The sequence below is a fragment of the Piliocolobus tephrosceles genome, chromosome 1 (genome assembly GCF_002776525.5).
Source record: "Piliocolobus tephrosceles isolate RC106 chromosome 1, ASM277652v3, whole genome shotgun sequence".
NCBI lineage: Eukaryota > Metazoa > Chordata > Mammalia > Primates > Cercopithecidae > Piliocolobus > Piliocolobus tephrosceles.
In genome coordinates, this window is record NC_045434.1 from 121,133,969 (window position 1) to 121,142,728 (window position 8,760).

The following is an 8,760-nucleotide window of genomic DNA, read 5'->3' on the forward strand; positions in this document are numbered from 1 at the left end:
AGACAGACTGAGTCCAAGTCCTGATCTTTCCACTTACTGGTTACTTGGACAAATGATTAACCTCTCTGTGCTTCAGTTTCCTAGTCTATAAAATGAGGATAATAAGAGTACCTACCTCATAACATCATAAAAATGAAACCAGTCTGTTTGTAAAGTGTTTAGGTCAGTATTCAGAACCTAGCAAACATTATGTCTATCTCCTCCAAATAAAAATTTCCTCCAAGGAAGAGAGTATGAAATGAGAGATGAAGAAAACTGGAATTAGCCATGGAGAATATCAACGTCTTAAGATGTAGGTAAAGAAAAAGGTATTCTTGATGTGGGTAAAGAAAGAGGTATTCTTAGAAGAGTGGTAAGCAGCAGCTCCAAATGAGCTTTCTTTTCTCAAAAGACACCAAAACTGAGACACTGAGACACAGAGGTGATAAAATATCAAGAACTAACTCCTGGTGCAAGATTCTCTACAACTTTAATGGGCTGTCTCTCAAGTAATTTTTATTTATTTTATTTATTTCTATTTTTATTTTCTTGAGATGGAGTCTTGCTCTGTCACCCAGGCTGGAGTGCAGTGGTGCAATCTCGGCTTACTGCAACCTCTACCTCCTGGGATAAAGTGATCCTCCCACCTCAGCCCCCCAAGTACCTGAGACTAGAGGCACATGCCACTGCACCCAGCTGATTGTTTTCTTTTTTGTTTTTGTTTTTTTTTTTTTTTTTTTTTTTGCAGCGACAGGGTCTTGCTATGTTACCCTGGCTGGTCTTGCCCAGACTAGTCTCAATTCCCTAGGCTCAAGCAATCCTCCCACCTGGACAGTGCTGGGGTTACAGGTTTGAGCCACCATTCTCAGCCTCTCAAGTAATTTTGCAAGTACAGTGTAACATTTTTAGGTTCTATAGCAGTAGAAAAAGGAAAGTATATCTTTAGCTACATTAAAGAGGGAGTATTCAGTAATCCTCATCTACTTATAAAGAAGTTTCATATTTTAACAGTAATTGAGTGTGTTGTATTGGGAGAAATCGTTCTCTCAAGAGAAGTTAAATAACTACTCTGACCATAAAGTAATCTGTCTACCTTATAGATTCTAGGTTGCATAATTAACATTCACAAAGTATTTTAAAAGGAAAATCACTTGTGAGCCCTAAGTATTACTATGTAATTAATAATTTCCTAGACTTTATTTGATTAGAGATTACAGATGCAAAATTTGACATACCTGGTATGAAATCAGACTTTTGCTCTCAGCCTCATATTCAGCAATACTCATAGTGTGCTAATGCCATCAAAATGCAGGAAAAAATGTACTTTTAAAAATAATTTAGTTTTTGGTAGTTCTCTACTGTTTCTACTCACATTTCCAATATCAAATGTGTAGGAATTTTCCATACCAAACAATTCTCCAATTCTCTGCCCCTGCCAACTGGGTGTCCTACAGTTAAGTTGAACTGTAGGAAACTCAATTGACGTGGGCAGAGAAGTTACCTGCAGTTACCTGACACTATTTACATGGAGTTAGCATCCGATCTCACAAGTTAAAGGCTCAGTACCACAAGACTGTGTCACTTCAGATGCCAGTTGCAAGTTCCCAGGTTACTAAAAATAAAATTCTAAGCCCCCCAACAAACTGAATAGACCCCTCCTCTCACCCAAAGTCATTCCATAGTTAACCTGGAAAACTAGATCAGGCTATGATGGAAAAGGAGGGGACTAAACATACCTCATTATACCCTCCTCCCTTTGGAATTCAGTCACAACTGACCAGTATTAACATTAAAACAGAGACCTAAAGACTGACAAAATAGACCCTTTGTAGCAATAAGATACCAACATGACAGATAGCTAACCTTGAAAGGAATCAAAGTATTTTACCCCCAAATGTATTTCTTTGACATATTTTGAAATGGCCCTGCAAAGCTGTCTATTGTGGGGAAAATCTGCTTTCTGTAGAGAATCCTCTCCCCCTTTCCAGGTCTTTTCCCTGATCCAGGAGAGAATTAACTAAGAGTCTGGCACCTTTTTAAGTCTGACAAAAAAACATGTACAATATATTCTCTCTGAAGCCTGCTACCTGGAGGCTTCCTCTACATGACAAAAACCTTGTTCTCCACAACCACTTATCTTAACCCAGATACTCCTTTCTATTGATTCCAGGTATTTTTTTTTTTTTTTTTTTTTTTTTAGATGGAGTTTCACTCTTGTTGCCCAGGCTGGAGTGCAATGGCACGATCTTGGCTCACCGCAACCTCCGCCTCCCGAGTTCAAGCGATTCTCCTGCCTCAGTCTCCCCGGTAGCTGGGATTACAGGCATGCGCCACCACACCTGGCCAATTTCGTATTCTTAGTTGAGATGGGGTTTCTCAATGTTGGTCAGGCTGGTCTCCAACTCTTGACCTCAGGTGATCCGCCCACCTCGGCCTTCCAGAGTGCTAGGATTACAGGTGTGAGCCACTGCACCCATCCTGATTCCAGGTCTTTAGATAATAACTTAACTTTTTCAACCAATTGCCAATCAGACAATCTTTGAATCTACCTATGACCTAGGATATCCCTCTCCCTACAAGTTGCCCCGCCTTTCCAGACCAAACCAGTGTACACCTTACATGTATTGACTGATGTTTTACACTCCCTAAAACATATAAAATCAAGCTATAGTCTGACCACCTCTGGCACGTGTTCTCAGGACCTCCCTGGGGCTATGTCATGGGTCCTGGTCCTCAGATTTGGCTCAGAATAAATCTCTTCAAATATTTTCCAGAGTTTTATTCTTTTCATCATCATCACCAATCACGCATAAGTCGGGGTTTTCCACAACCCCTTCCTCAGATTCAGTAATTTGCTAGAATGGCCACCGAACTCAGGAAAGTATTTTACTTACAATTACCAATTTATTATAAAGAGTTCAAATCAGGAACAGCCAAATGGAAGAGGCATAAGGAAGGGTATGGAGGAAGGGGCACAAAGCTTCCATGCCCTGTGAGCACACCACCCTCCCAGCACCTTCATGTGTTCACCAACTCAGAAGCTCTTCAAACTTTGTCATTTAGGGGTTTTTATGGCAGTTCCACTATGTAGGCATGGTTGATAAATCACTGGCCATCAGTGACAGGACTCTGTCTCCAGCATCTCTCTCTCTCCTCCCCAGAAGTCCTGAGCGGGGGCTGAAAGTTTCACAAGGTTAGTTGCTCTGGCAATCAGCCCCTATCCTGAAGCTACTGAGGGGTTCCCCAAAAGTCACCTTAGTATGGTTGGAAGAGACTTATTATGAATAACAAAAGATGCTCTTATTTTTGCCACTAGGGAACATGTCTAAGTCATGTGGCACCAAAGCATGTTACTGGTGGCGAATTCATACAGGTAGATAGTAATCTCAGTTCTTGCCTTCTCAGAAAAAAGAATTTGACCAAGGCGGCATAAGGCAGAGTGAAAGACCAAGACAAGTTTTAGAGGAGGAGTGAAAGTTTATTAAAAAGTTTTAGGCAGGAATGAAAGAAAGTAAAGTACATTTGGAAGACGGCCAAGTGGGCGACGTGAGAGAGTCAAACACCATGCCCTGTTAGACCTTTGGCCTGGGGTCTTATACAATGACACGCTTCCAGAGGGTTGCGTCCTTCTCCCCTGATTCTTGCCTTGGGGTGGGCTGTCTGCATGCACAATGGCCTGCCAGCACTAGGGAGGGACTGCATGCACTGATCCTGTGTTTACTGACATTGTGCCCATGCTCATTTGAAGCATTTTTCCCTTACCAGTCGAGGTTTTAAACTCCACCATTTTGCCTCTTAATGTGCATGCTTGAGCCCACCCACCCAACTTCTGAGATCTCACCTGGAAGCAGCTAGTCACTAGTTTCAGGTGTTTCCCATCTCTTGGGAGACTGCCTTTCCCTGGCACTGGCTAATAAATGATTATTTAGAGAGAAAGTTATCAACTGCATGACCATCATCTGATGGGCACCTGATGTTCCTGGTTGGGTGGTGGTTAGGGAGGCCTCTCGTGCCCTGCTCATATCTGCCTACCTATAGTAACACTTTCACCCCTATCGTTCGGGAAATTCCAAGGGTTTTAGAAGTTCTGTGTCAGGAACTGGAGACAAAGATCAAATACATATTTCTTATTTATCACAGGTAGAAAAAGAAAAGAAGGCTAGGAATTACTTGCAAAAGGAAGCTTTCTCAGTCTTTCCATTTTCTAAAGACTTTGTTGCATTTCCCCAAAATTATTTAAGAAGGGGCCTTTAATTGCAAATATGCTAATTATAAACTGAAAGTTAGTATTCATTGTGTAGCATGGTGCATTTGAGCTTTATTAAGTTTTAGATTAAATCTAAATACACAGTGTCTTAATTTAATTTAAATTAAATTAAGATTTAAATTAATTTAAATCTGCTTCCCCAAGAAGCAGATTTTGAAACAAGAATTCAAGTGCAAGTAATTTATTTGGGATGTACAAGGAAACCATCTGGGAAGTGAAGAAATGGGACAAGGAAGTAAAGGCAACTAATAGAGGGTGTGTCCTTGAGCCTAGCTACCACTGGCTTGGTGTGATATAAAACCATGAGCCTCAGAATTATCCCTACAGGAGCTGTGATATTTATCCACCAACTCCCATCACCCATTGGTGGAGGGCTGCTCCTAGGGGTGGTAATTTCTGAGCATTTCCTTTGGTGCTTGCAGTATTCAAAAGTCCTTAGGCACAAAGATGCAGATATTGGCAGGTGGAAGTCTTGGAAGCCAAGGGGAAGGGAGCGTACAGTGTCAAAGATAACAGAAAATCAAAATCAGAAAGAACAATTGCCTTTGGTTTTCTCAAATAGAATGTAGTTTTTCTGTTGCCTTTCAGGCAAAACCTCCTCAAAATTTTTCTGTCTTCTCTGTCTCTGATCCTTCTCCTCTCATTGTGTCTTCAACACACTCTAATCAAGCTCTGTACCCACCATTCCACCACAACTGTTCTTGTCAAGGTCACCAGTGATCCACAAGATGCTAAATTCAGTGGTCAATTCTTAGTCCTCATCTTACTGGTCCTATTACTAGCATTGATTGATTGATTGAAACAGGGTCTCACTCTGTTGCCAAAGCTGGAGTGCAGTGGCACACTCATGGCTCACTGCAGCCTCAACCGCTCCTCCCACCTCATCCTCCCAGGTAGCTGGTACCACAGGCGTAGAGATGGGGTCTCCCTATGTTGCTCAGGGACAATAAACTGGTCTCAAACTCCTAGACTCAAATGATCCTCTTGCCTTAGCCTCCCAAAGTACTAGGATTACAGGCATGGGCCACCACACCTGGCTCTATTAACCCCATTGTTTGCTTCCTCCTCCTCTGAGCACTTTCCTTAATTGGCTTTCATGACATCATAGATCCTGGTTTTTTTGTTTCCCTTCCATCTCATGGGCTGCTGCTTTTTCAGACTCTCTCCTAATTTTTTGGGCTTCTTAAAATTGGAGTACCCAGGACTCAGAACCTATATACACTTCTCTATCTCAGCCATTCCCTTTGTGATGTCATCTAGTCACATGACTTTTAACTGTGATCTATATATTTACTTGCAAATGTTTATCTCCAACCCTGACCTCTCTACTGATCTCCTGACATATATTTAACTGTATACTAGACATTTTCACTTAAATGTCCAAAAGAACTTTCAAACTTAGTTTGCCCCAAAACAAACTCCTGATCTTTCCTCTAAAACTTGGTCCTCATGCAATCTTGCTCATCTCAGTTGATGACAACTCTACCTTTTTGGTGGCTTAGGCCAAAAACCTTGGAATTATCCTTGACTCCCCTCTTCATTCTATACCACATCTAATTTATAGCAATCCTCTGTTACCTCTATCTTCAAAATATATTCAGAACTGGAACAGTTCTCCAGCAAGTGCCATATCCCAGCCACCATCATCTCTGAATAATTGCAAGAATCTCCTACCTGGCTTCCCTCGGAGGAACCAGAGGGATCTCTTTAGAATGCTAAATAAGGTCATATCACTTCTTGGCTCAAAAACTCTTTAATAATATCCCAAATCATTTGGAGTGAAATCATTCAGAACAAAAGCCAAAATCTATTGTTGCTGTGTTTTCTTGAGACAGAGTCTCGCTCTGTCACCCAGGCTGGAATGCAGTGGTGCAATCTCAGCTCACTGCAACCTCTGCCTCCCAGGTTCAAACGATTCTCTTGCCTTGGCCTCCCAAGTAGTTGGCATTACAGGCATGTGCCACCATGCCTGGCTAAACTTTGTATTTTTAGTAGAGATGGGGTGTCACCATGTTGGCCAGGCTGGTCTCAAATTCTTGACCTCAAGGGATCCACCCGCCTCGGCCTCCCAAAGTGCTGGGATTACAGGCATGAGCCACCGCATCCGGCCAAAAGCCAAAATCTTTAGAATGGCATGTAAGGCTCTAAGTAACATAGTCCCCCGTCACCTCTCCAACCCCATCTCTTATCACTGTACCCCATATTCCTATTGACTCCAGCGATATTGGTCTTTGCAGTTCCTTGGACATTCCAGACACTTCCATACGAGGGTTCTTACCCTTGCTGTTCCCTCTGCCAAGGGCTCACTAACTCACCTTCTTTGCTCAAACGTCATCTTCGCAGTGAGATCTTCCTTGACCACTCTCCTTTTTTTTTTTTCCAGTCCTGTGTGTTTCAGATGACCAACCTTTCAAGATCTAACCCCACACTCCCTTCCAGCACTCCCCATCTCCCTTCCTTGATTGGTTCTTCTCCATAGCACTTATTATTTTCTAACATGCTGGATATTTTACTGATTATTTTGTTCATTGTCTCGTCACTAGATTACAAATTCCGCTCAGCAAGAGTTTCTGCCAATTTTGTCACCGCTCAAAGCCTAGAACAGTACCTGGCACATAGTGGCTACCCCGCAAATATTTTACCTTGTTAACTAAATGGTTTAATTAATTAAACTTATTGACCTCATTAACTAGTTAACTAACAGCAAATGATGAAGACTGAAGTAGTTTGAGAAGTGACTGGAAGGTGAGGAATATGAGACTGATCATATTCCTTTTTTCTTTTTTTCTGAGACAGGATCTTACTGTCACTGCATTCCGGCAGGAGTGCAGTGGCACAATCATAGCTTGCTGCAGCCTCAACCTCCCAGGCTTAAGTGATCCTCCCACCTCAATCTCCTAAACGGCTGGGATTACAGGCATGCACCACCACAGCTAACTAATTTTAACTTTTTTTGTAGAGACGAGTCTCATTATGTTGCCCAGGCTGGTCTCAAACTCCTAGGCTCAAGAAATCCTCTCACCTTGGCCTCTGTTAAGTGCTGGGATTATAGGTGTGAACCACCACATCCAGCCAAAAACAACACTTTTAAGAAGCTTGGGGCTGGGTGTGGTGGCTTATGCCTGTAATTCTAGCACTTTGGGAGGCCAAGGCAGAAGGATCTCCTGAGGTCAGGAGTTCAAGAGTAGCCTGGCCAAAATGATGAAACACTGTCTCTACTAAAAATACAAAAATTAGGTGGGCATGATTGCACACACCTGTAATCCCAGCTATTTGGGAGGCTGAGGCAGGAGAATTGCTTAAACCCAGGAGGCGGAGGTTGCAGTGAGCCAAGATCATGCTACTGCACTCCTGCTTGGGCAATAGGGTGAGAATACATCTAAAAAAAAAAAGAAAGAAAGAAAGAAAAGAAGAGCCCATTGTGGTCGCTGCTGCCCTGAGGAGGATGAGGAAGCCCTCACAAGCAAAACTGCTGCTCTGGTCGGCCATCCAAGCCCTTGCGGGGCTGGCGCCGCTACTGGTCTTGGCGCTCCTGCTCGTGTCTGCCACTCTATCCAGTGTTGTATCACGGACTGATTCACTGAGCCAAACTGTACTTAACTCAGATATTTCTACCCCGAATGTGAATGCTTTAACACATGAAAAACAAACCAAACCTTCTATTTCCCAAGTCAGTACCACCCTCCCTCCTACAACGAGTACTGAGAAAAGTGGAGGAGCATCTGTGGCTCCTCATCCCTCCCCTACACCTCTGTCTCAAGAGGAAGCTGATAACAATGAAGATCCTAGCATAGAGAAGGGGGATCTTCTCATGCTGAACAGTTCTCCATCCACAGCCAAAGACACTCTGGACAGTGGTGATTATGGAGAACCAGACTATGGCTGGACCACGGACCCCAGGGACGACGACGAGTCTGATGACACCTTGGAAGAAAACAGGGATTACACGGAAATTGAACAGTCAGTGAAATCTTTTAAGATGCCATCCTCAAATATAGAAGAGGAAGACAGCCATTTCTTTTTTCATCTTATTAATTTTGCTTTTTGCATTGCTATTGTCTACATTACATATCGCAACAAAAGGAAGATTTTTCTTCTGGTTCAAAACAGGAAATGGCGTGATGATCTTTGTTTCAAAACAGTGGAATACCATTGCCTAGATCACAATGTTAATGAGGCAATGTCTTCTTTGAAGATTACCAATAATTATATTTTTTAAAGTCCTGTGATTTGAGTTTGCTTATTATGTAATTTTATTTGCTTGACTTTTTATATGATATTGTGCCGATGTTTGACATACGCAATTGGTACTTAAATGAGAGGTGGGTCTCTCTTTTGCCTTGGTGCTTTGGAAATTAAATGTCACAAACAAGAAGTATATAATGTTTTATCTGTACTTTTAGAGGTGAGTTTAATCAGGTGTCCAAAATGCGAGTTAAGCATTACCTTATATTTACACTGTTAGTTTTTATTGTTTTAGATTTATTGTGCTTCTTCTGGAAGTATTAGTGATG

General features: G+C 42.2%; 1 pseudogene; it reads left to right on the plus strand.

The window, feature by feature from the left end:
• Positions 1 to 7,673: 7,673 nt before the first annotated feature.
• LOC111525751 lies at positions 7,674 to 8,465 on the plus strand (annotated as a pseudogene).
• The last annotated feature ends 295 nt before the right edge of the window (positions 8,466 to 8,760 follow it).